Source organism: Excalfactoria chinensis, chromosome 15 (assembly GCF_039878825.1).
Source record: "Excalfactoria chinensis isolate bCotChi1 chromosome 15, bCotChi1.hap2, whole genome shotgun sequence".
Classification (NCBI taxonomy): domain Eukaryota; kingdom Metazoa; phylum Chordata; class Aves; order Galliformes; family Phasianidae; genus Excalfactoria; species Excalfactoria chinensis.
In genome coordinates, this window is record NC_092839.1 from 3,220,642 (window position 1) to 3,244,762 (window position 24,121).

A 24,121-nucleotide genomic window follows, 5' to 3' on the forward strand; every position below is an offset into this window, starting at 1 on the left:
AATTAATTTAGGTACCTGATCTCTTCTAGTTCCCTCTATAATCAGTGGGTAGCAGGGAGAGCTCCTCTATGGTGTGACTTAGAGCTGCTAAATTAGGTTCCTGTTTGAAATGCTGCTTCATAGCAGGCTGAGTTTCTCCTTTAATTAAAGAGAAAGTCAAATTAGACTAGTTAGTCATCTAAAAATGGGCAGTGTGAATTCCTGCTTTCATATAGTTACCTCTAGCATCTAAATGAGAAGAGACTTCCATCAAGTCCTCCTTCCATAATATATGCCACCTTCCTCTGCAGCTTGCTATGCCAGGCACAAGCATGGGAGGATCCAAGACCTTTAGAAGAAGCAACTTAGTCATTCCCACTCCATGCCCACACTTAACGCACAGCTGGAAGTCCTGAATTTTCACCAGTTCAACCAGACCAGTTCTTGCCCTGCCCTACACTGGAAAGTGACAGTACAGCCCACCTCTGTGTTCTATTGGAGCTCAACAAGCGCCCTGTGAACCCCAGCTCCTGCCTTTATCCAATGTTTCTGTGCTTGAGTATGTATGATGATTTCTAGGCTATTCATGAAGGAGCTTGAATGCCCTTTTCAGAGTCACTGGAATATATAGTTTTGTCCTCTTGGACATTGCTGCCAAGGTTGTTTAGGATCTCAATGGTAAGAATGTTTTTTTTCCCTCTGATGTGCTTGGTTTATCTCTGTGCTTTCAGCACTGGCATTATTTATTGGCAATGATTTCCACTTCTATAATTCTCCTTTGAATGGTCATTTGCTTTGCTGGCCAACATTTAAGGCATGAGATCAGTGACTTTTCTCATGGCCCATAAAACAAGAAAAACCTGCAGTAATGCCATTTTTTACTTTATTTCTTCCTGATGGAAATCCATATCTGGAAAAGGTGGGCAGACTCAGAATTCATTGGCAGGCACTGGGGAACTTACACAGTATGAAATCAAACTGTAAAATATTTTTATTAGTAGGTGTGAACATTTTCAAAGAATCCTTGTGATCAGCAGAGTCTTCCAGGTTAGGTAAATAATCCCAAAATGTACAAATAAAGTAATTTTATGGATATTTGAGGTTGCCTGGTTAGACGGCTACAGTTATTATATGAGCTGTTACACCCAATGGGAATTTTTCTATGACTTTATTGATTTACCTTATCTTGCAGCACTGGAGTATTTATAATGTTTTGCAGATACTCAGATGCAGTGGAATTCAAGCATGAAACTAAACAGCTTCTCAGATATTATCTATTCAGCCATCTGCTTGACAGACAATGGATAACCTTCCAGATTCATGGAGCTGCATCTGCCTTTTAATCCAGGTAACTGGTAAGTAGCCAGCGTGGGCTTTCTGAAGTGGGGAACCTTGAGGTCAAAGGAGCATCCACACTCATAGTAAAAAATGCAGTTTACAAAATCTTCCTAGAAAGAGAATTCAAAGCACAGGCTTTTGCATTGCAAACCAATCTTTAAGGCAGGCATGTCCAACCCGCAGCCTGTTGGCTGTGTGCAGCCCAGCCCAGCTCACAGTGCAGCTGCTCTTGCCCAGCCCTGGGCATGCTCCTATTGCTCACTGCAACCAAACATGGGTGTGTGATCAGAACTGTCTGGGCTGAAACCAGGACATGGAGAAGGACACAAGGCAGTGCTAAATCAAGTTATGGCAAAACATCGTCCTAAACACAGTCCTGTGGACAGTGACAAATATGCAGCCTTGCCTTCTGTTTTAATACAGGAATTTGAGATTAAGTTTCAAAATTGAAGAAATAAAAAAAAAAAAAAAGAAAGAAAGAAAGAAATTGATTTATGTTTGTGATTCCATTTTCAGTCAGAGTAAATACCTTACCTGCAACCAGACCTTAATAAGCCCTTTCTTAGCAGAGAAAGATATCCCTCGCTTCACAATCATGCCTTATTCTTGTCATCGCTTTTTGTCAGTATGTACATTTGTGAACAACTGTTCCTAATTATGAAGCACAGAAGAGTAAAATTCCATCAAAAAATCACCAATGAACACCTTGAGAGCTCTATGAGAACGGCATCCGCTGCCACTGAACCAGACTGATGTATTCACCAAAACAAGGTCAAACAGCCTATTAGTTTTATGTTTTTCTTTTTCTCTCTTTTTAATGTTTTAATAAAAATATTAGATATTAAAATGTTTTCTTATGTATTAACTGGAGTATATATTTTATGAGGGTTGCTCTGAAAATAATGCCTCCTACTTTATTGATTTGACCCACAACATCAGAGGTGGATGTTGGTGGGGTGATAGTAGAAGCTGAACCTTCCCATCAGTGTTTCATTCCGTTTTGCTGCCACGTGACAGAAGGTCAGTGTGTCAAAATGGTGTCTGACTCTGACCTGTGGATGAAGCAAAGGGGAGAAATGAATTCCTCCTTGTGGAAAAAATGTCACCCACTGTCATTCATTGACGCTGAATGTTTATGGAGACCAAACAGTGGATGTGAGCACAGCAAGCCATTGAATGGTGCCTTTCAGCAGGGACAACAGTGAGTCACCTCTGCTGGTGCAGATTTTTATGAGCATAAAATGCAGGCTCTTGTTCATATCCAGCAAAAATGCACATCAAATGGTGGTGATGATGTTTTGTAGTTGAGAATTTGCGCTATCAAACGATGTTATTGTGCTCTTTTCATCAGTGTAGTTTCCATGGAAATAAAAAGGAGGCATTACCTGTGGAGCAGCCAATGTATGTGTGGCCTAGAACCATTCCTCTGCACTCAGTACAGCCCAGGCAAGCCAAAAGGTTGGACAGCCATGATCTAAGGCTTCTGCTCATCCAGCAGAGACTGCAGGGACTTCAGGTGATCTTCGCCTCCTACTGAACCAGAGTGAGTACTGAGCATCCTCAGGGAGCTGCTCAATGGCGACCTGCTAAGAGAGAATTCTTTACTGAGGTTATCCAGCAAATAATTTAAATGGTGAATAAATACAACAAAATCACCATCTGCCCGTGGATAATTGGAGAGCAAAACAAGAGGCCAAAGTCACAGAGCAGATTATTCATCCAGCTCTGTTGGGATTTTTGGATGGGACCTGCTCATGATAGGCTTTGATCTAGAGCAACTAGTCTTTTGTTTCTGTGAATGCCAGATTCACCCAGACGTACACTGGCAGACTGCAAAGAATTAAAACTGTGCTCTTAAGCTAACCAGTGCATTCACATACATTCAGGTTATTGGTGAGAATTTTTTATTTATGGACTGTAGAAGAAAATATATTCTAATATCAGAGCCATTTGCTATGTTAGTTGTTACAAACTGCACCTGGTGTGGAAATGGCAAAAGACAGATATACCAACTTGGCAACTGTAAATTTAAGCAGCTGATTTCTTAAGTGTTGTAATGTAGTTCCTTGATGAAAAAAAACAAACAAACCAAAAACACAAGGTGGCACAGAGTATGCCTTCAACGTGTCTCATGCAGATACTATAGGACCAGCTACATCAGTGCGAGGAGTAGGAAAGCAAAGCAGGACTGAAGTCAGTGAGTATGGATGCTTTCACTATTGAGGTGTGCCCTCATGCCCTGGAGACTGTAAATTGAATTACACAGATTTGGGCAGATTGAACGATAGGCATATGCTAACAAGTATAGATAAAACACTGTAAAACAAAGTGTTTGGGTGCCGTTTAATAATCAGTGTAAAAGACAGGTCTGTACCTTCTGCCTTAGTGCCAGTGTCAGAATTCATTTGCTGGGTGGGATGGTCCACATGCCCTTTCCAGGACTTGATTCTGACTTCATGATTTATTCGGGTGGTGAAATTGTCTGTTTTTACTTTGTTTGCAAATTAGTTTTGACCAAAAGCCTGGAAACATCAGCAGAATAAAAACATCCTCGTTTGAGTGAGTTTTGAATTGAAGCTCATAAGTAATTTAACTCAAACGACCAGACTTAGTGAATACGCCCATGATTCAATTCCATCCAAGCCTGGGTTTGGCATCAAGTGATGAGACTCCTGAAAAGAACATTCTGAGTCCTTTTAATGCATCTTTTGGTATTATAATCTGAGCTGTGCATTTTCAAGGCATTTCCTCTCAGCCCAGCTTGCAGTTTTGATTATTCTTATGGAAGAATACTGACTCTCGTATCAATCACAAGAAGCTGGGCTTTGAGGAAAAATTCACAACTTTCACTGCTAAGGCAAACCAAATATATATTTGATAGTAAAGGAATGTAATCAGAAATGCTGTGTCTACCAGAAACCAGTCTTAAAATTATTTTGACTCAAAATATCTTCTCTCAATAGGTAAAAGGGGAAAAGGTTTTATTCTGATATCATCAGGAGCAATACTGCACAACTTAGGACCTCCTACCTTTGGCCTATGACTGTAAGTAACCATTATTTGTATCACTGCTATCATATAATCCATGTTTGTGAGGCTGTTATCGCTGTCATTGTGAAGTAAAAATGAAATAATGGTTTAATAGTATCTTCTGTTATGGAGACCATTTTATATTACTTACAGATTATGCTCATAATATTTTGCCTAAGACAAAAATAAGATCATTGTTCAAATGAAGCTTTAGGGTGTCAAAGATTTTCACATTTAGAGGAATGGTCTAATTTGAGGCAGCAAATACTGGGAATTCTTGGGAAAAACAACAGACTAAATAAGATACGTTGTCAGATGACCAGAAAATAAGGGTGCATTTCTGTACTTGGGAAAAAGGAAGCTGCTTTCTTGATGTTAATATAAAAGAGTATGGAAAAAAAAAGCTCTAGCACTGATATTTTTTTTCTCCCCTCATAACTTATTCAAATTCACCACAATATGGTGATAAATGGAAAGGTAAAAATCCATTTGGGCAACCAGGTGATCGACTTTAATGGCTGTTTCATTTGATTATTAGTTCCAGCCTTTAAACAAAAAGAAATGTTTTCTCTTTGTCTGCTGTTTCCCCTAATGGCAGCAGTGGCTCATTTTGGTTTGCTTTTTCCTTTTGTTGAATGGTGAGAGGAGGTTTCAAAGGTTGAGTTTTACATTAAAAACAAAGACTTTTCATTTGTTTATCTAATCTTCTCCTCACTTCCCTTCATTGCCACGAATTGGAAGGTGACAAATGACTTCATGGAGGGATGAGAAAAAGCTTCTGCAGTGACATTTAAATTGGAACCAAAGTTTGATGGCATGCAGATGATTTAAATACATGTCACCAATGCAAAGCTATAACGGCAGGTTTTAAAAATGCTTTTGCTTTCTTTATTGTCATTTTAACATGCATCTGGAGAGTGCTGTGATCCAATGGAGCCATTGTAAATAAGCTGCAATAGTCGTCTTTCCAAGCTTTTCCTTTACTTGCATTTCTCAGGTGAGCTGTGTTGTGAGGACTACAATTAACAATGGAAAACTCAATGCTTACTATGCAGACAGAATCAGCAGTGATGAAGTCACCTGGCAGTAAGCACTCCTGACCTGTTTTTAGGTTTACTGTTCAACAGAGGGTTCTAGCATGTCAGATTCCTGCAATTCAGAACTCCTCACCAATAGCCAGCAAACACGATTCATCCTTTCTCTAAACATACGAAGGAGGCAGAGCCAGGATCACCATCACTGGAAGCAGGGAAATCATCTTCTGCAGTCAGCACGTGCCTGATACATGCGCCCTTTGTAGTTCAAAGGAAGATCTTCAGCTTCCTCCTACAAATAAGAAGTACGCTGCCATCCTTCCTAAACCCAGGTGTGTGCTTTTCAGTATCCTCTCTTTTTATCTACAGGAGTCGGTTGGGATTAAATTCAAACCTATAAACAGCACTGACAAATGGGAAAATGTGGGGCTCTTCCTGATTGTGGTAGTTGTGCTGTTTGGTTTATTGGTGAAACAGAGCTTCTTTGTTTGGGGGTACGACTGTGTTGGTGCAGTGATTCACTGATTTTGGCTCCATAGCCAAAATCCAGCTGTGTCGTGCAGTGTGGGAGAAGACCTCCAAATCCAGGGTTATTGATGTTTAACTGGCATAAGGAAGCCCACTTTTCTTTGTGCTGTTTTACAAGCTGGAGGACTTTGATTTCAGCAGATTCTCAGACCCCATTAAATAAACTCTATTAAATAAAGGCAAACCTAATGATTAAAATCTTTCAATGCCATTCATGAACTGAGACATTTTAACAGTGAAAGATCTGCATAATTCCCATGAAACAACTGATGTGTAGATATCTGATACGGTGCTAAAGGAATAGCTTAATGCTTTTCTTATATTTAGCTTCTTCCCTTTAGGGGAATGGGAGATGAAAGGGGAACTGGCAGTTGTGTACCACAAGAAACATCTGCAATCCATGAAGCAACTTATTTGCTTTCTATCCCATGCTGCCCTGCTTACGTTGTACTACGTGAGCTCTATTTGGTGTATATATACAAGTATGGAGAGGAAAAAATCTTCAGAATCTTTTTGTGAAGAGTTGGACTAAGGGTTAAATTTGCTGTTTGCATATGTCACAGTCTCATCTTTGCATCTTTCTGCCCTTCTCTTCTCCCTCACCTGACACAAACAGTGCCAGGATGAACAGGGTTGGTTCCTCAGCACACCAGAAAGGCATCGGCTTCTTTGTGGAGAGAGTATTCCTTCTTTTGTCTTGGCAGTAGAATACTTTTTTGTCTATATACGCATATGTACGTATTGAAGCTAAAACTTCCCTCTCATTAGCTGTATTCACATCTCTTTTACCTCTGTGCTCACTATGAGAAAGCTTGTAAGCCACAAAATTATCTGTTTTAATTTTCCTTTACCTATATCAGTCCTGAATGCAGTCATTGTTTGGGGTTTTTAACGCTTCTTAAACTGTTAACTCAATCTGCACTCCAAAACAGTCCTTTCAAGTCTTTGCTGTTCCTCTGTCTAGTTACTATATTTCACAGCCCTTTTGTTCTTCTGTTCTCTCACTTTCATCATTCTTGCTGTTAGACCCCCAGTCGTGATGCCCCTTCTCTGTACATCCCTCTCCTTGTCGTCAGGCAGCCTTTTCTCTCCTCCATCAGATCCAGCTTCCACACATTCCCTCCAGCCATCCTTTCCATCTCTTTCTCTCTACCCAGGATCCCTCACCCCATCCAACACTCAACTATTATCTACATTCTGCTTTGGCTCATCTGTCTTTGCTGGAGGCTCTGCTGGGCACAGGCTCAATCTTATTTCAGATTATTAATGGGGCTGGGAACCCCTGGTGGGAGGCTGAATTCCACATTTCCAGCACAGCCTTGCAGAAATACAGCATCACCGCTTGAAGGCTGTGTCTTCTCCCTACCATGATGACTTCAGGCACATTTCATCCATACTGAGTTCAGGGGAAAACAGCACAGCATAGTACATATGTGAGCGTGGAAGGTCTGCGTCTGTCCTTTCACAAGAGAGAGATTTATTGTGGAGATGGTTCCACTATTACATTACTGAGCCAACTGGAGCCAGCCATGGAAATCTGGGCCAAGGCTAAAATGAAATGTGCCAGAACAGCATGAGAAAGGAGCATTGAATCTCTGGGCATCTGGGCACATGGATGGCAGGGGATGCAGCTCAGCCAGGGCTGAGCGGAGCAGCAGGTGTGCAGCTGCTTGGTGGGGCAGCACTGTGAGAGGAGTGCAGGGTGGGACCTGAGGGGACAGAGATGGCTGCTGGAAGGTAGAGCCATTCTGCAAAGCTCCCAATGGCAGGTGAGGGAACAGAAAGAACTCAAGCAGGTAAGGGAGAAGTCACAGAGGGACTCAGTTGCCTTGAATTCCCCCTGCAGCGTCCCTGCCTGCTGCTATACATCTGAGTATCGTGGAAGATCTTGACCCAAGAATTTAACACAGTGAAGGACATTTTAGGGACAATTGCAAAGCACTCAGGAGAAGGATTCATGGAGCAGAGGACCAGGAGGGACTATTATCATCATCTAGTCTGACTTCCTGCATAATACAGCTCCGGAGACCTCAGCTAATAATTTCTGCATCAAGCCCATAACTTTTCTTTGAGTTATAGCATCAATTTTCAAGAGACATCCAGCCTTGATTTAGAGAGGATAAACTTTGGGTTCTTTTTTATCTGTCTTCCAGCCTTGGGGGTGCGCTCACATCTGGTTCTGAGCAAACATAAAGGCTCACTACCAGCTTATCACTAAAACTAAAACTAAATTAAAGCAGAATTTTTCACAGTGACTTGTTCGTCCATGACTTGGGGCTTTGAGCTGCACGCCCCCAAAATGTGAATCGTTTTGATAACATTCAATTAATCGATCAGATTAATGATTTCGCAAGGCAACCTCTTTCCTGAAGATTTCCATCCCAGAGGAGCTGACCTGACAGGCACCATAGCGATGCTTCGTGTGCCCATCCAAGGTGGGCTTTGGTCAGCTCTCGCTCCAAAGCATCCAGAGCCACAAATTAAAATGGCATAAATGAGACTGAATAAAACAGAGGTTAATAGATGCTGATGTGGGAGTAACTGAGGCTGTCAGGGAGCGATTAAGCTGCCGAATAATCTTCCACCTGGAGCTGTCAGGCCAGTGTCTAATGTTTCATTCAAAGAAGCAGCTCTACATTCCTGATGAGCAAATGACAGAGAAGATTTCAATTAGAACTGCTCTGCGCCTCAAATCCTGACATATCCTGATGGTTTACTTTCAGTCCTCCCGCTGTTCTCCAGGGGACACCAACCCATTAATAACACATTTTAAGATGCATATCAGGGGCACTCCTGCAGTTGATTAGCAGGTAGCCATCAGTGGGAAGGAGAGTGAACCTTTCTCGAGCTGAGAATTGGCTTCATTACAGGTAGTTGGATGGGACAGGAAAAAAGACTGAAACTGCTTATTTGTGGGAGCTGCTCCTGTGATTACATCCCTGGTGAGGACAGCAGGCATTGCACAAGGAGGAACCTGCAGTGCTGTTGATGCTCCACTAGCTCCAACCAAGGTACGACTCGCAGTATGAGTTCCCTTCACTTTTCACCTAGCTCAGAGGGAAATCAGAATAGTTCACCAACTCAACATGCATTTAGTGCAGAGTGCCCTGAGTGGGAGGGAGGGGTAAGGAAATCTGTTTAGGTGAAGGCAAAACATTTTTGCCTGACAAGTGTTGTTGTTTTTTTTTCTTTTGGTTTGAATTTAACATGAATTAAGAAATGGTTGAGTGCCACGAGAACAAAATGAAAGCTTTCATTTTGGGTCAAATGGGATGTTGTTTGAAGGTGAATTTTCGCTCCTTTTCTATCATTATAGTGGGGGAAAAAAAAAAATGTTTCAGGTCAACACAGATCAAGTCTGGTTTATTTTCCAAACGAACTAAAAAATCCATTACACTCACAGCTGTACCCACAATATCGCTGCCACTCTGCTCCCGAGGTCCCCTATGGAGCTGTCAGCAAAACACAAGATAGAAAACAGATTAAATTGCTTTTTTTGTTTTGTTTTTGTTTTGTTTTGTTTGTTCCTTGATCTGGTAGAGACAACGGTGAGCCACACCTCACAGCAGAGCTGAACCTCCCTCTGGATCCCATTTATGAGTTCTAGAACTGGCTTCATCCCCATCGCTGTGGAGAAACCAGCCAGCCCAGGCAAGTCCACAGGGCATCAGGGATTGGACTTTAAAGCTGGGACATGTGGGGTTTCATTCATGCTTTGGTGGGACAGGCTTGTGTTAGAAAAGACCATCAGTGTGCTTTCAAGGTGGCTGGGTTTGAGGAGAGCAACTTTTGATACAACTGATCAGGAAGATGTATGAACATCACAAGCCCCAGATGTTGGGGGTGGAAGGGCTTTCTTATGGGCTGGGGGGCATTGATTCCATTGGAGAGCAGCTGTAGCTGTAAGCAGGTGATTTAGGATAGTAATACAATTGAAATAAAGCCACTGCATTAGGGAGAGATCTCATACCTACTCATCTCCCCCTGCATTTCAGTCACTCTTCTATATCTTACTGCTCTCCCTTGTTTATACTTCGGATATTTCAGGCTGCAGAAAAGTCAGGGAGCACTTTGCCAATTTGCACCTTATGAAGTCTTGTTTCCTCATGCTAATATGCAGCAACAGACCACTGTTATCTGCTGCAAGGCACTGCTAGCACTGTGCTCTGCAACAACAGCAGCCTTCTGCTGCTCAGTCAGTCCTGCTGCTGCTGGCCAGGTGCCCCAGGACTCTGCAGCAGTGGCAGTGACTGATTGTCCCGTGAAGTCACAGCAAGTTGGGTGAAAATAATGTCCCCACTCTGTTGAACTTGAGAAAAATGGTTCTCAAGCTGTTTCACTTCTCAGGGAGCAGCCCAGTGTGCCTCTATCATGTTCCACTTGCCTCAGTGCAAATCGATGGGAAAGTGGGTGGAAAATGCTGCCAGGTGTGAGCCTTCAGATGAAGCCAGTTGGGGTTTACAGGGAGGATGTGAAAACAGCTTTATTTTCCCCTCCCCTTTGGGCTGTGACAACTGAGCCTGGCTGAGAACAGCCTTATTTACATCCATCTCTCCTTTCAGCACCCCTCTGTTCATCCTCATTTCCACTCCCTGCATGCAATAAATCTCAGCAAAGAGAAGTCAGCTCGTGTCTGGGGCTTTGCTTCCCTCCCGTTTGCACTCTGCAAAGGGACACGCAGGCAGCAACACCTCTGAGCTGGCTCTAAACCTCTGGAAATGTTGTCAGGAGGGAGCATCATTTTCTGACTCACTATTTCCTCTTCACTGGGCTCCACAGGCTCCAGCGGGGATTTATTGCTTCATTCTCTCCTTTATCCACCGGGCTTTACTTTAATGAGTGCTCGGAGGGCCATTCCACATTACTGTGTTGTGCATAGGGGCACAACCTCAGTTTGGGACTTAAGACCAGAGCTCCCCGCTGCAAGGCTTGTCCCTACCATAATGTTGACTCTGTGGATAGCACTTACTTATAAAAACCCGCAAGGAAAGTTGATGTATTATTTTGCTAGCCTGCAATGGTGCTGTGCATGTAGGACTATTCTATGAGTTTCCAAGTTATGTCAGGTTGGATTCATCAACAGAGAGTAACATTTGGAGTGAGCATGCTCTGGAGTTTGTCTTCCACCTGCAGAGCCTAATCAAGTTATACAGCATGGGACAGAGATTTCCATTTGATCTACTTATCCAGAGCACAGAAAGAGGGAAGAAGTGGTCCAGGGTTTGGCTGACGTCTTGTAAATGCCTTTTGTCTACATCAGCATTTGAATGACAATAAATATAAAATAATTCTTGTGATAATTGCTAGGTTCTGGTATTTTTAGAAAACTATTTGTAGAAGCAGAGACAGGGCTGAGAAATTCTTTCCTATAGGCTCCTTGAGACTAAAATTTCTCACATGTTTTAGGAAACAGCAGTAGGAAATGCACTGTAAGCTTTTTTTCCCCTGCTTCTCCTTTCACTTCTGCTCTTGGTACCTTTGCTTTGACCTTGGTGAGGGCTCCCGTATTTTTAGTTTCTCGGGTCTATGATGCTTCCTGTCCTGCTTTTCTCATCTAGGGCTGCCCCTGCCCTGTTGAGCTATGAGTTCTCAGGATGACATCCACCGTTCTCCTCTTGATATATGATGCAAGTCCAAAGCCAGATGCATGGATGGAAATGGACGGTGCCTTGGCCATGAATACGCTGTTTTTTGAGGTACCCTGTTGTGTGTTTTCCCATGGTGTGCTTGCCTCCTGGAGACTGAATGCATTTCCAGAGTCTTCATCACATACACAGAAGGGTCATCAAATGGCATCTGCTGCCTTCCCTGTGCAGCTGCTCCTGTACCCATCTTCGAAGAAAGGTCTCCACTCCTGCATGGAGAGGCTGTGGCTGAGAATGGACCCTGTAGGGCCAATTCATGTCCACCACAGCTCTGCTCAGGTTCTTGGGGCAATTTGCAAATCTTACTTTCATCCACTAGCATAGGAGAGAGGAAAGGGCCATGGAGGCTGGGCTGACAGTCACCCAGTAAAGCCAGGCCTGGCTGCTCTGCAGTGCTACACGAGGGGGTCCTGGGCAGTAGTGTCCTACAGATAGACTGTCGGGGCAAAAGCATCCCTTCCTGCAAAGATATCAGCACTGTTTTTGAGTTGGCAGCTCCCTTATACACCCCACTGCATGTCCCTGTGGATGGGCTCAGTCTTGGGGCGGACATGCTCATAACTCTGGGGAGGGAGTGAAGAGCTGGCAGGGGTTGTGCCTAACATCTGTGCCTGTGAGTGATGGCTGAGCTGTACCTGGGAAAGGAGCAGCTCATTAGGCATTAGGAGGGTTTGCTGTATCCCTGTCACTCTGCTTTGCTTTCTTTTTATGTGCGTGTCGGCAGCAGGAAAGCAGGATTTATGGCCACTGCACAGAGTTCCTAATGCCTGCCCATGCAGAAGAGGTGTGCAGTACAACGCACAGCATCAGTGTAACAGAAGTTGTTCCACGGGCTCTAAGTGATGAAACTTCACTAAACAGAGCCTCCTTTTAATAAACTTGAGAATAAAGTGTAAGCAAGAAAGGAAGGAGAGGTGGGGGCAGGAGGGAAGGAGTAGAGGCAGCGAGCTTCTAGCATCATTAGCTGGCAGGCTCTCTTTGACATGCAGGTCTCCACCAATGTGCTTGTTGAAAGTTTAGTGGTGGAGACAGCACACCTAATGGGATCTCAGGGGAGGCATCCTCTCGCCCATGGATAACAGGCTGCAAGACAAAGCTGTCGGCTAGCTCTGATTTACTGCTCTCTTGCAGCGGGGAGATAAAAGTTTGCACTTCTTGTAGCAGAGCAGGCAATGGGGCTTCTTATGGCAACGCTACGTCAGAAATGAAAAATCTATGAGTGACTTCAACCCAGCAGGACAAGGAGGGAGAGAAATGTGAGAACCCGGTGCTTTACATTTGAAACATGCCTACTGCATCAAACTCATTTATGGAGAACTGCCTCCTGTAACTCCTTGGCTCAGTGCCTGCAGGAATGCCTTCCGAGTCAGGCTCATTGCAGGAAAATCCTGTAGAAAAGAAAAAATAATTCAATCTATGAATATTTATTTATTAGCAGATTTCCAAGTGACAGGTTTAGAGTTGGTTTTTACCCTCAATAGGATGCAGCAATGTAAGTGTTGAGATGAGATTTTGAAGACTTCAGTTTTATGTCCTGTTTTGTATTTCCCGTGCAGCCTCAGCCCAATCAGCCTCTCCTTGCTCCTCTCCTCTCCATCAAGGCAGTTTGCAGCTGGCCCTGCTCTGGCAGAGATGTTCATTAGAGCCTGAGGGACAAATAGGAACGACAGTCACAGAGACAACAGAAGTAACTCAGGAAGAGTTACAGGCCTGCAAGCGTGGCTAACCATAACACAAGGTCATGGCTCTAAATACATTATAATCTCCAGGAGAAGCACCTTGCTTTTAATTTTGCTGATAGCAGTTGCTAACGGGGATGAAAGACCACAAGCGGGGCCAGCCTGAGGACATAGTATTTCTACAGGGCTTTGGCTGGGAGAGAGATGATTTTTTCTATGCAGTGCCAAGAACCCAGGGGATGTGGTGGTGCCTGAGAATTCACAGGCCACAGCAGTGTCCAGAAAGTCCCTGAGCTAAAAGAGGGGGGTGAGGCTGCAGGTGATACCCCTGGCAATGTGCATGGCTGGGTGAGCACTCGGTCTCATCTTCTGCAACTCTTCCTGCATCCGTAAACAAGTCTGAGAGGGAATATGACAAAATGGGAACCTAGAGGGGAAAAACAAGAAGCCAAAGGGGAGGATATGTCCTTCTATCTTCATCTCTGCTCTTCCCCAGCAGCATGTTGTGGGTGAAAAGCAGAGGTTGGGTACAGTGGGGTGATGTCTCCTGGGGCTGTCACTGAAGGAAATGTCTCTGGGCATGTCCTCAGGTCAGCTCCCTTGAGCTGGTGTCTTTGGTGTCCTTGGTCTGGTGTCACTGCTCAGGACTGCTGAGCCTGCCCTCACCTCAGCCTGCCAGGAATTATTTGGCTTTTATTTCACTTTAGATAGGTGGCAAGAGATGTACAGGTGTATAGATGACTCTGGAGTGGAGTTAGTGTGCATAAGCAAGCAGGGAGAAGGGAGACATTCTTCTCTTTAAATGTCATCTCAAGTCTTTCTGGAGCTGCCTATTTATCGTCAGTCTGTAGGTCCACAAGATGATGAGATGGATAAAATGGGATGATAAGCTTGAGCTGGAAGAGAAACTATCAACAGACCTGTTGATTTATTGCTCTTCTCAACTCAGGTGGATTTAGGTATGAAGGAAGGATAAATCTTCCCCCTACTTTTTTTCTGCTCTTAGGTAACCATTAGCACTCCATGGACCGCGATTTTCATTTCCCATTGGCTTTGAATTACTCAGCCTGGGACTGAACTGAAAGGTAACTTCAAGAGGCAAAAAGAGTTGGGAGAAATCCAACATTTGTATTTAATTCTGACTTAAATTCTGGCCTTTTTTAGGACTTGCATCAAAGACAGACTGATGCGGATGCTGTTGTGGCAAGAGGAGAGGACAAGATTGCCCACCGGATGAGCAGTCCTCAAGGAAATCCCAGCAATCAGAGTGATCCAGCAGAGGTACGACTGGTACTGCATTCAGAATAAGGACACTGGCATTTACAACCATGTAGTCTCCTCCAACTATTTTTATCTGAGGCTGCCTACACCAGCAGTGCTTAAGCCAAGAGGGTGCAGGAATGTTTGGGGTTCTCCCCACAAATTCCTGTTTTGTTTCCTTCCTTCAGCTTGAAATGGTGCTTATAGAGAGAAATACAACCAAGTGAAGACTGCTTAACTTGAAGGAAGCAAATGTCTAGAATATCTCCCCTAATGGATTAAAACCCTCTTTCTGGACTGCCATAGTTATCCTCTAGGATGGTTCCAGCACTGCACCATTCATCCTTCACCCCACCATCACTGCGTACTTTCAGGCCAGGCACTCAAACATCACGGAATCACCTGTTCTTACTTTTCTTCTACCCATAGCTTTTTTTTTCATCAATGACACCAAATTCTGTGCAACTCTTCACTATGACAGCAAATGGGAATCTGTAGCAAACGTGAGCATAACCTGCAACAAAGTGAAGCCCAAACCAAGCAAGTAAACCAACCAACCAAGCAAGAAACCCGTATATTTTTCAGCAATGGGAGAGAAGGTGAGAAAATGTTTACATTATTCCCCCTATGTACTTGTTTTACTTACATTAGAGTAGATTTCCCCTTTCTGGGTTGTCTCATGCATAAAATGCACCCAAACATCATGAGCTGTGTATGCAGCTGTACAAGTGGAGTGCACAAACTCTGATGGCTGTGCTGGTGGGGGAGTGGGAATCCTGGCTCTGAGCGGTGGCTCTGGGTCAAAACTTGGAGAGGGCACTAGAAATTAATACAGATCATCTTTTTCATAATGGTTACAGCGCATGTTAGAAAGTGCCACCAGTGTTTGGTGGCTCAGTTTGCTCCATGAAGTTGTGGTTGGGGCTGCTTTGCATCTACCTGCTGATTACTCCACTCTTCCCCTTTCCCATTAGGAGAGTAAAAGATTAAATTCACATTAATTAAAAGCTAATTGATGACAAGATGACAGTACTAATGTAGAAGCTCATGGTCCTGAGTAACAAGCTGCTACATAGCACCAGTCCAATTTAATAACACAGCGTCAATGTTAGCCTGATAACTAGGAAAGTATTCTTGCTAACTGTGGGAAATAGCTCAAAGACTTGGCTTGGTTGTCACAGGAGAATGGGATGAGACCCCACAGAACCCAGTGGGTGCAACCCAGCTTGTTGTGCTCCCACAAGCCCTGCACCAAAAGGCTGCCTTGGCGCTGTGCACACCTGGCTGCGTGCATGAAGCCAAATCTATGCAAGGACGAGGGATGCTGTGCACAGGGCTGGGGCCTGGCTGGCTCTGTTAGGGCAGGGCGTGCTTGGAAGCAGCCTGTCCTGAACACACCATGGGAGCCAGCCACATCTGTAGGCTCTGGCAGCACATTCAGGCTGCTTTGCTGGCCTGAGCATGCAGTCCTCCCCCTGGGCAAGGACAGGCATAGCAGCAGTGCCCATGTTGTCAGAGCAGCTTTGCTTGAACTCTCTCAAGCCCTCAAGGGGAGGAAGCCTGTCTCGCCAGCAGGGGATGGAACAGCAAACCGCTGTGCTGCTGATGGCCTCACATCCCTCCTGCCTCCTCCACCAGCTCTGGGACTCTGGGATCAGCACATGCTGCAGCAGTAGGGCACCCAGCCCCACATCACTGCCTTGAGACGGAGTTCTGTTACCTGAAGGCAGCAGCTCTGAAGGGCTGAGATTAATTAAAGGATTAACTGAAATCCATACTTTTCTTGATATATATATCTATATATATATATTTCTTGGTTTTGCCATGAATCTCCATTCTTGGCTGGTTACACTTCCAGCAGTTGGGAACTGGAACTGTGGAGCAGAGAAGGCTAAATACAATCCAAACCCATGAGGTCAGTTTGGATCATAAATCTGCCAAGGCATCATGGAATCACAGCATGGTTTAAGTAGGAAGGGACCTTCAGATCATTGAAACTAACCCACTGCCATCGGCAGGGACATTTTCCATGACAGGAAGATGATGGAGCCCAGGGCTCCATCCAGACTGGCCCTGAGCAATGCCCAAGATGGGACACACATAGCTTCCCTGGGCAACATATTGAGTCATCCAAGGAAGCAGAGAAGATGAAACCTTAGGGAAGGTGCCAGCAGAGCCCTGCAAATGAAATCAAAGGAGAAGACAGATTAAATGTGTTCTGCGTAATGCAGGCTTGGTTTCATTCCAGTCCATTCTGTAAGCAAGATTTCATGTTTCCTCTGAGTCTGAAAATTAGAGCTTTATGGAGCTAGTCTGGGTGAGACTTGTGACTTTCTTCATGATTTTATTGTGCCAAAAATGATCATAAAACTGCAAGAACACCTTTTTCAGTAGATCTGCCTCTCTGTAGAAGACCCATTAAAGCACATGTAATAATAGAGCCGTGCATCAGCTCTGCCCTGGGACCTGAGGCGAGGCCTGTGCTGGGACAAAACGGACCCACAGATCTGAGTTCTGCTGTGTATTGGGAACACAGAGGCCCTCAGCACTCTCTGCTTCATCTGAAAGGTATTCTGAGGGCAGCTATGCAGAATGAAGAGCATTGAGCACCAGCAGGCCCCCCCTCAGGACAGAACTCTGCAGACAGACCAAGGGAGGAGCATCTCTCCTGCACTCAGATGGCACAACAATGCTGGCTCCTACCAGGAAATGTGCTCTGACACACAGCAGAGGCAAGGTTTGAACGTTTTTTCCTTCATTTACAGGGTTCTGTGACTCATGCCAGGAGCTGAGAGTGGATGGAAAGTGGGGTGCTGTGCTTTTGCTGGTCCAGCTTCTGATGGCTTATGGGGATTATCACGTACTGCTCTCATGGCAGAACTGCGTAAATGTCAAATAGTCGTATATTATTTTATAAACATCCTTCAGAGACAAGATTGAAAGTGGCTTCAGAGCTGTTCCCTGAGGGATTTGGTCACTGTCTTACAGACAAGAAAAGAACTGCTGGGCTGGGACTTTGTCATGACCAGGCAGCACCCCTGGGACTCTCGCAAGCTGCTCTGATCTAATCCTCATGAAGCCTGACCCTTCCTTTCAAATGAAGCCTAATCCATCACCCCTTGATTGTGCAAAACATTACCCGCTGACAAATGTGGTGATAACAGTGCTAATAGAGGCCTGACGGATGGCTGGGGCTGGGACTGCAGCTGCACCTTTCCTGCCCAGCAACTCCTACCTAAGCTTCAGCATCACTGTGAGCTTCCTGTTCACAACAGGAACTGGGAGAAGAGCAGTTCTTCTGGAACTGCCCCATACAGCCCAGTATTTTGGCTGGTCTGTGCCATGCCCTGCCCTCCTGGGTCTGATATTGGAAGGACTGCAGCCAGGTGGGGCTGCCTTTTGCTGCACAGCTCCCAGCTCTGTTGCTTTCATCCAATCCAATGCACAAAGGCATAAGCTTTCCTATTAGCTTTTATTGTTATTGTTTGTATCTAAATCGTGCAAGAAAAAGCATTCACTGACCTACTCTGCAATAAACTATAAGTGGTTCTGAAGACCATGAAGATGGACAACTGCTTAAAAATGCGAGGCAGAAGCATTGCACGCTCTATTGGGTTTTTCATTAGGATTTTTCTCTCCCCCTGTCTATTTCTCACACCCACTGGATTATGAATTTACATGCATTATAATGAGAATAACTACAATCATGATAGATGGGGTTTATTTATTTATTTTTAAATCTCTATGTAAAAAGCTATGGAACATAAGCCAGCTGTCAAAGTTTGAAGGAATCGGCCCCATTTTGGTCATACACTTTCATATTTCTTATGGTGGGGATGCAAAGCGAGTCCGGGCTGCAATCTAAATTCCGCAGGGAGTTGTGGTTGACAGAAATAAACCATGTGTTGAGGGTGCCACGTGAGCTGAACATAAACATGAATTAAACTCTGCAACTGTGAAGGATCCGGGGCTGCTGCAAAACTGGTGCTAAAACCATAAATTTAAAGCCTAAGAGAATGGATTGGAAGCCGGTTTAATTGCCACAGTAAAGGGGTAACATGAAAATTATGGGTGTCAGAGCAGATCAAATGTACCTCAGAAATCAGAATACGGTGTTGATGCATGATAGATGAATGACAGAAGCCAAAAGAAGCTACTACATCGATGCAGTTGTATAGAAAATATGGTTTAGTGGTTAAGAAGGGTGAGTGGAAGTCAGGGGCTCTTGCTAGAGCATTGTATTGTGGTGTGACCTTGGGCTGAAGCTTCTTAGTTGGGTTTGTTGAGTGGGAGCACCTTGCTCAGTCCCTGGGTGCTGTGCAACCTTGTTGGTAGGGCTGCAAATCAAGCTGCCCTTTGGAACACATCATATGTTAATTAGGGCAGTCAGTGCTAACACACTTCTGTTGGCAATGGAGCATGGGCTGGGTGTCCCCACACAGCCCTGAATGTAGATGTGAATGTGGAAAGCAGATAGCTCACCTAGCTTTGGGCACCTACACCTGCACTCAGTTCTTAGGCTCCTTTTGCAGTCAACAAGGAAAATATTCCCAGCCATTTCTGGACTGCAGTTTATCTCGTTGCTTTTAGACCTAAGCATGGATACAAGAGGGAGAACTGCTAAGGAATGGCTGCATGAGTTTCCCCAGAGTGCTCACCAGTAAGTATAGAAGGGCATCCAGTGGAGGCATCAGTATTAACATGTGGGGCTATGCTGGTGTGGTGAGAAGGCAGCAGATAGATAGACTGTGTTCAGCTGCATGTAAATGAGAGCAGGACAGTGCTTGCTCTTATGGATCCTGCTCTGCTCACACTGTGAATGAATGAAAAAATTGCTCACGCAAGCACTGCACGCTGAAATCATTGCAAGAACTTCCTCAGTGTTGCAAAAGAGGTGCCATGACTGTGCGGCTCCTGCAGTCCATCTGTGGGTGAAGGATGGCTGTCAGCACTGTCGGCAGCTGCTGCGGTGCGGTGGCACTTAGTCGATAGGAGGTGACAAGGGCTCACAGAAGGGATGGAGTGTCACCACGCTGCCAGGCAGAGGCAGACAAACGAGAGGCTTTGAGACAGAGTGTGGTTGCCAGATTCATAGCAGTTTTTCTAATAAGCCAACAGTAGGAGCACTGGGAAGGACTTGTGCCACTCAAAAAAAAAAAGCTTCCATGCTATCTCCCATTTCCAGCAGTGGGTCGCTTTGGCCCAGCAATGATTTTCCAAGAAAAATGAAAACAAATTTCCCTCCCAGCAAAAGAATCACAGAATGGCCCAGGCTGGAAGGGACCTCAAGGATCCTGAAGTTCCAGTCCCCCTGCCACAGGCAGGGCCACCAACCTCCATGTTTAATACCAGACCAGGCTGCCCAGGACCCCATCCAACCTGGCCTTGAACATCCCCAGAGATGGACAGGGCATCCACAGCCTCTTCGGGCAGCCTTTTCCAGCACCTCACCACTCTCATGGGCTTTGCTATACAACTTCTTCTGGTATTTCCAAACCAAGAGCACCCAGAGGAGCCTGCATTGCAGGCTGCTGGTTTCCATAGCCCCAGTACAGTAGCTCCTTCTGGCTGCAGCAGGTTGTTGAGTTATACAGGCTTGGATGCAGCTTAACTTCAGAATGGGTATGAATGGCACAAGAGCAAGGTAGTGTCTGCAGGCAGGCAAGGTCAGATGAGGAAAGATGTGATCCTGTGAGCAGGATGGCTTCCATGGCATCATCAGACATCTCCATGGCTGTGCTTGTGTGTGCAAAGGAACTGCTTATGAAGGAGTTCTCTTACAATGTCTGCCAGTAGCATTTTGGAGAGGAAAAAAACACACACACAAAATAAAAACCCTCCAACAATCTCAATTCCCACTATTAACTTTCTGAAACTGCAGGAATCGGCATGTGTATCTCAGGAGGCTCATGTGTACCTCAGGAGACACATGTACATCTCAGGAGACACATGCATATCCTGGCTGTACAGCTCCCTTGGTGTCTATCCCCCTCTATTCTTTGTCTGTCTGCTCACTTCAATTTAGGGGAGATCTCTTTACTCTTGCCAACTCATTTACTACATTATTTATCCATTCCTGCTCCATTGCAGGCTGTCAGTGCTGCTCTGGAGTCACGCCACCTGTGGATTTCCTATATTCTTCACCTGCTTCTGAAAGCCCATCAAAAGCTTCTGTAGGTAGAACAGCTGCAGGAGGCCACACTTTGGGAAGTTTTCAGAGCCTCTCACAGCTTTTCTGCCTATGGCTGATGACTCAAACTGGTGGAATTATTCATTGGAAATAAAGCATTGGAGGAATATAGCTATTGATTGTTATGAATGATTTATGCACTGTTGGTATTACTGTAGCCTTTATTGGTTCTTTATGGATTGAAGCAGTGCTGTGTTAAACTTGCCACGTATCTGCCCTAACTCAGTGTCTTTAGCCAAAAACAGTGAACAAGGCAAGTGTGGTGGGGATCACAGAACCATGGAATCATTAATGCTGAAAAAGACCACTAAGATCATTTGGTCCAACCATCAGCCCATCACCACCATATCACTGAACCTCGTCCCCAAGTGCCACATCTCCACAGGTCCTGAACACCTCCAGGGATGGTGACTGTGCCACCTCAGTGGGCAGCTGTGCCACTGCATCACCGCTCCTTCTGAAAAGAATCTTGTCATTATATCCAACCTGAATCTCCCTTAGGTAGGTGGACCAATCCTGTTTGGGTGGCAGTGATTGTTGCAGCACAACCTGCCCTGCTGTTAGCAAGCATTTTGTAGGCATCTTTTCATAGATGAACCTGAATGAGCTGTTTGGAAGAGAACAAAATAGCCTTTTTCATTCCTCCCATGGGTTGCGCAGTAATGAGCCAAAACAGAAAGCAAAAGCTTGCAGGAAAATGGAACTGATGGGCAACAAAAGCTGGCAATATTGAGAGAGCAGAAGGCAGGTTTGATATTTTTTACTCTGTCTGCGTGCAGGTTCCCTTTGTGAGCTGCCTGTTCTCATGTTTGCCTGTTATGTGCTGAAGTCCATCTGTACTCTCACACACATTTTAGCCCAGAGTTGGTGAGTAAAATCAGGCTGACATCTGTTAGAGTCTGGTGTTCAGTTTGTGGGTATGGGCCTGCATCCCTCGGTGCTGCTTCTGCTCCCTGTGTGCCCTGTCCTGGCCCATCTGCCTGTGAATAACACCGCTGGGCTGAGCCTCAGACCTGCAAGATGAACGAGGAGAGCTTCTGAAGGAGGCAGGCACCATCCTCACTCACAGTGGGTATTCTCAGTCCAGTGAAAGCAGCTTGAATTCACTGAATCGTTACAAAACAAGCTGAATCTCATCCTGGATTAGCATGTGCCCGCAGGTACTGCTGAGCTGAGCGGCACGAAGCCCGTGCCAGACCCCAAAGTAATAAAAGATAAATGATGATATCGGTAAGCTGGCAAATTAGGTTTAAGTGATATTGAACGGCTTCTCTGGTGCCCCATTACCTCTGCCCAGGTGACCAATGGATTTGTTTCGAAGGTGCTCTTTCAGCAACCTTATATAATAAGTAAGTTGTGTTTGCAGTGGATGCCAGATAACAGTGTTCTGGATACACAGCAATGCCTCCCACAACTTTCTGACTATTCAGCATTCTGTTGAGCCTCACAATTTGCCATGGTTTATCCCAGGAGGAGCCCAGCACCACAAAGTGATCAACTCGCTGCCCCTCCAGTGGGCTGGGAGAGAGAATGGGACAAAGATAAAACCTGTGGGCTGAGATAAAGGTACTTTAGTGAGACAGAAATTGAATGGAAAATAATAATAATAACAGCAGTAACGGTAACAGCAATAATAATAATGATAATAATCCCCCAAACAAGTGATGCACGATGCAGTTTCTTGCTGCCAGCTCACCAAAGCTCACAGCAGTGCACCCCCTCACCCAGCTCCCTCGGTGCTATCATTCAGAATGGCACCATATAGCATGGAATGTCCCTGCTGTCCTGGCTGTGTCCCCTCCCAGCTCCTTGTGCTCAGCTAGAAATCCTAAATCCAAACTGCAGCACTGTACCAGGTGCTAAATAGCAGATTAACACCATCCCAGCCAAAACTGGGACACGGTTATTTACACCACCACCAGCTCTGCCCCCTTCAAACTTTGCTGTTTTTCTTTCAGGCAGGAAATTTCCCTGCTTTGGCAGAGCCCTTAGTAAATACATTTTTATTTACGTGGCTGTTATGTTTCTGTCTTCCATCAGGCATCCATCTGGCTAGGCAGACATGAAAATATTAATCACAGGGGTGTTTAGACACCCACTCCAGAATGGGAAATGCAGAAATCCAGTGCAAGATTTTACATCAAATTCCACCGCTTCAAAATAGGACTGATTTCACCTGAAGAGGACCAAGTACTTGGAATGTTTTAATGCTTTCACTTTTTTGTTTGTTTGTTTTTTCACTCCTTTTCTTATGACCAGCTGGGAATGTTGGTCATTTTAGATGTTTTTTTTACTTAGAAAACATCCTAAGCATCCTGAACAAAGATTAAGTGTGTTTAATGTATAGAAACAGAATCATAGGGTGGTTTGGGTTGGAAGGGACCTTTAAGATCACATAGTTCCAACCCTCCTGCAATACACCTCCTACTAGACCAGGTTGCTCAAAGACCCTTATAGAAGTGAATGGACTTCAGCCATGGAAGAAGTTTGTGCTTTAATAAAAAACAACACTCCATTGTCCTGGTATCTGTGTTAGGAATAGGTGTGAGCTTCCAAAGCAGAATGAGGATCTTTGTGCTTAAACTCCCACCTACCTCGTAGCTTAATACAACCAGAAAGCTGCTGCCTTTTTTTGCCCCTTGAATTCATGGAGCTACAGTTTAGCTATAAGCCTTTATTGTGTGTTTTTGCCTTGGTGGATCTGCACCTTCTAAATTGTAGCTATTATTGAAAGTAATATAACATCACTGAAAAGGGATAATAATGCCAGAGCTATATGTATTTAATGAATACCCAAAGGCCATGAAGAAATAATTTTGACCCAACAGTGCCCCTGAATATTGAGTTTTGCCTGGGAGTAAAGACAGATTTAAAACATAATTCTGCAGCATCTGTTCTGCCATCCAGCAGCAGCAGACTTATTTTATTTTATTTTATTTTATTTTATTTTATTTTATTTTATTTTATTTTATTTTATTTTATTTTATTTTATTTTATTTTATTTTATTTTATTTTTTTAAAGAAAACAAAGCCTAAACTGGTAGAAAGCAGAGCAGAGGGAGAGGGCAGGGGGGAGGCTATGGGAGGCTGTGGTCCTGCATCAGCTCTTCGAGCTGCCCTCAGGGGTGGGAGAGACCTCCTGAGAAATGTTGTGGAGCCATGGAGCAATCCTTGCTTTTTGGTTCTTTTTTCCTGTTTTGAACTGGGTCGATGGGCAGTAGAATTACCTTCCAGGCATCAAGGTGTGTGGAGTCCAGGATGAGTAGCAAAAATCCTTGTGTTTGGGAAGCAGAAAGTGTGAACTACGGGGTACTGCACCGATGGAGGAGAGCCAACGTAGAATCTGTTTCCAAAGGAGAAAGCCCACCTACTTTCCAAGTGAGTCATAGTAAAGGAAAAGAAATAGGAGAGAACTACCAAGAGTAACCCAGTTTCTAC